Source organism: Dipodomys ordii, unplaced genomic scaffold (assembly GCF_000151885.1).
Source record: "Dipodomys ordii isolate 6190 unplaced genomic scaffold, Dord_2.0 Scaffold32, whole genome shotgun sequence".
NCBI classification, from domain to species: Eukaryota; Metazoa; Chordata; class Mammalia; order Rodentia; family Heteromyidae; genus Dipodomys; species Dipodomys ordii.
This window is the reverse complement of record NW_012267248.1, coordinates 4944887-4948832: the sequence shown is the minus strand read 5'-3', so window position 1 is coordinate 4948832 and position 3946 is coordinate 4944887. Positions and strand designations below refer to the sequence as shown.

Genomic DNA, 3946 nt, shown 5'->3' with positions numbered 1-3946 from the left:
CTTAGTGCTTATTAACTGCAGGGCTGTGCAAGATATAGCTCACCTCATGTCCCTTTCCCTGCTAGAGATGGGAAAGTTCTAGTGAACCACAGCTTGGCTGAGGGACTGTTCTTCAAGTAAGTTACTTTTATTTAAAACAAATCCATCCTGTACTTAATTAAAGTACTAAGCTGGGCAATGGTGGCTCACATCTATAATCCTAGCTACTCAGGAGGCTGAGATCTGAGGATCATGGTTTAAAGCCAGCCTGGGCAGGAAAGTCTGTGAGACTCTTATCTTCAATTAACTAACAGAAAACCAGAAGTGGTGCTGTGGCTCAAAGTGGTAGAACACTAGCCTTGAGCTGAAGTGCTGAGAGACAGTGTCCAGGCCAAGAGTTCAAGCCCCACAACAGACAAAAAACAAAAAACAAACAAACAAAAAACACACTTAAAATACTACAGACCTTCCCTCCCCCAATCAGTGGATGGAGAGACTGACAAAATGTGTGTATATGTATATATATGTACACACCTAATGGAATATTATTTAGCCTTACTAAGTAAAGAGATTCTGATCCATGCAATGCTGTGGCTGAAGAGTGACCTGAAATTTCATAAATTGGAAACTTAATTCCCAGATTCATGCTTTGGTTGGAAGAGGGAACTTTGGGAGGTGGTCAGGATTAATTTACACTTATCAGGATGGGGCTGCCATGAAGGGCCCAGTGGCTTTATGAGAAGAGCTGTTGTGCTAAGTGAGGCCCTCTGTTATGTTGAAGCAAGAAGGGCCTTACCAGAAGTTAGTCATGCACTTAGACACCCCCCCCCCCGTCCCCAGCCTCTGGAAACCATGGGTTTATTTAATTCAGAATTCTTTATACATTATGTGATGTTGGTTGGTCTGCTATAGCAGCAGAAGCTGGACTGAGATATGCATGGATGAGCCTTAGGAACAGTATGTTCAGTGAGATAAGCCAGGCATAGGAAGGGCAATTGTGTACAATCACTTTCTAGGAGGCACCTCAGAGTCACAGAGGCTGAAAGCATACAGTGTTTGCAAGGATGGTGCTGGGACAGGGAACAGGGAGTGCTTCAGCAGGGACAAAGTTGTCATGGCTATTTCACAGGATAGAAATGTTCTGGAAACTGAGGCGATGACAGCGACACACGCATGTGAACACTGAACTTATGGCAGCACTTTATATATTAATTTTATCACAATTTAAAATATTATAGAGAAGCAGTACCAGGTGGCTAAAGTGGTAGAGTGCTAGCCTTGAGCAAAAGGAACTCAAGGATAGCGCCCAGGCCCAGAGTTCAAGCCCAAGGACTAGCAAAAAAAAAAATTAAAAAAAAATAAAATATTATAGAGAAGATTAAGGTCCTTCTGGGTGTCCCTGAGCCTCCTCTTTGCTGTCTCCCCTGAGCTAAGCCATAGATAACCCTGAAGAACCCAACTGAGACATGATGCAGTTTTAGAGTCATTCATAAGAGAGCAAAGTGACAAAACAGAACTGAGTGTCAGACACTGGGATCTCTAGTTAGGACTTGATCTATTCTCTCACTACCCATTAGAGACCCTATAACCTCATGCTCTGCCAGGCATGGCAGGTCTGGAACCTGGTCTATAGGGTTCTCTGTACATCATGTCATGTTTACAACATAATGAAAAGCAGGAGAGATATCAATTTATTAGCTGCAATGAAGTGTTGGCTTTTAAAGAGTTATGTGGAAGCTTGACACCAGTGGCTCATGCCTTTGTTTCTAGCTACTCAAGAGGCTGATACCTGGAACATTTTGCTTTGAAGAAAGCCTGGGCCAAAAAGTCTATAAGACTCCATCTCCTCTCCAATGAATCAGCAAAATGATGGCCTGGAGGTATGGCTCAAATGGTAGAGCACTAGACATGAGCAAGCCAGCTGAGTGAAGAATGTGAGGCCCAGAGTTCAAGCCCCAGTTGCAACATACACACACACACACACACACACACACACACACACACACACACACACACACACACACACGAGTTGTATGGGGAATGCTCACATGGAAATTTCCTTAATGGATTATGTTAATGATGATAATGCATTAAGAGAGAAAAATTTCTCCACAATTATTTTGTGGGGGTGGGAGGTCAACGTTCTTGCCTTCATCTCTTGAGGGTTGGGATTATAGGTATGTACTACCATGCTTGGCTGTCTGTGATTTCTTGATTAATACCAGTACTCCTCCAGGCTGAGTATAAGTGGCAGAAGCATCCTCTTTATCTCTAGCCCTAACCTTGACCATATTTTGCAGACCATGGTGATTTAGCATTTGACAGGAGTGCAATGCTTCTGGCATACATTCCATTTTGTCCTCTTCCCTAGAATAAGGATCTGGCCAAACCTCATGGTCATCTGGTTTACATTCCACAGGTCTGTTTTACATTCCTGACAGCTGTAAAATTATCCATCAGAATCAGTAGTTAAAACTCACTATAGAACCAGATAATCATTAGAAGAACCCAGTAGGCATAGCCCTTAGAGAAGGTGGATAACATGGCAGGAACTACTCAACACCTCTCAATCATAACTCTCAATATTAATGGGCTTAACTTTCCAATTTAACTTAAATAGCTTGTCTAGTTAGATCAAAGGTCAAGATCCTTCTATCTGCTACCTTTAAGAGACACACCTTGCCCAAAAAACAAACATATTCTGAAAGTGAAAAGCTAAAAAAAAAATCTACTAAGCAAATGGCTCCCATAAACAGGTGGGAGTTGCAATCCTAATACCAGATAAAATAGGCTTCAAATTAAAATTAGCAAGAAGAAATAAGGAAGGATATTACATACTATAAAGGGATCACTCCTACAGGAGGATATAATTCTAAATATCTATTCACCAAATACTGGAGGACCAAAATTTATCCAAGAAACACTACCTTCCCTAAAATCACACATGGATCCAAAGACATTAATAGTTGGGGACTTTAACACACCACTCTCCCCACTGGATAGATCAACCTGACAAAAACTCAACAGAGAAACCTCATATCTAAACAACATAGACCAACTAGACTTAACAGACATCTACAGAATATTTCACCCAGCAGCAACACGGTCTTCTCAGCAGCACAGGGAACTTTCTCCAAAACAGATCACATTTTAGGTTACAAAGCAAATCTTTCCAAAGTCAGAAACACTAAATTTATTCCCTGCATTCCTTTAGACCACAAGGGAACAAAATTAGAACTCAACACCAAAAGCCACCAAAGAAAATCCTGTAACACATGGAGACTAAACAACACACTGTTGAACCACCAGTGGGTCACAGAAGAGAAAGGAAATTAAAATGTTCATGATACTTAACAAAAATCAACATATAAATTACCAGCTCCTCTGGGACACAGGAAAGGCAGTATTCAGAGGAAAATTTATAGCTCTAAGTTCCTACATCAATAAATTAGAGAAATCTCAAACCAACAATTTAATGATGCACTTGAAGCTCCTTGAAAAAGAGCAACAAGACAAACCCCAATCCAGTAGATGGAAACAAAAAATTAAAATTAAATCAGAATTAAATAAATTAGAGTCCAAAAACACCATAGAAATAATCAACAAAACAAAGAGTTGGTTATTCAAAAAAAATTAACCAAATTGATAGACCCTTAACAGATCTTCCAAAAAAAAAAAAAAGATAATGCACCCAAGAAACAAAATCAGAGATGAGAATGGAAACATCACCACAGAAACAACCATGATTCAGAACATTATAAGGGAATACTTCTCAAACCTTTATGCTAACAAATTTGAGAATTTGGGAGAAATGGAAGAATTCCAGTAAATATTGATATGACCAAACTAAAACAAGAAGATTTAAACCAACTAAACAGACCCTTATCAAGCATCAAAATAGAAACAAGAGACCTCCCATCCAAGAAAAGCACAGGAACAGATAGATTCCCAGTTGAGTTCTACAAGG

At 40.0% G+C, this 3946-nt stretch overlaps 1 protein-coding gene across 1 annotated transcript in view; it reads right to left on the bottom strand.

The window, feature by feature from the left end:
* Slc22a23 (solute carrier family 22, member 23) overlaps window positions 1-3946 on the bottom strand; it is a 190157-nt gene that overhangs the window by 35359 nt on the left and 150852 nt on the right. The window lies entirely within an intron of this gene.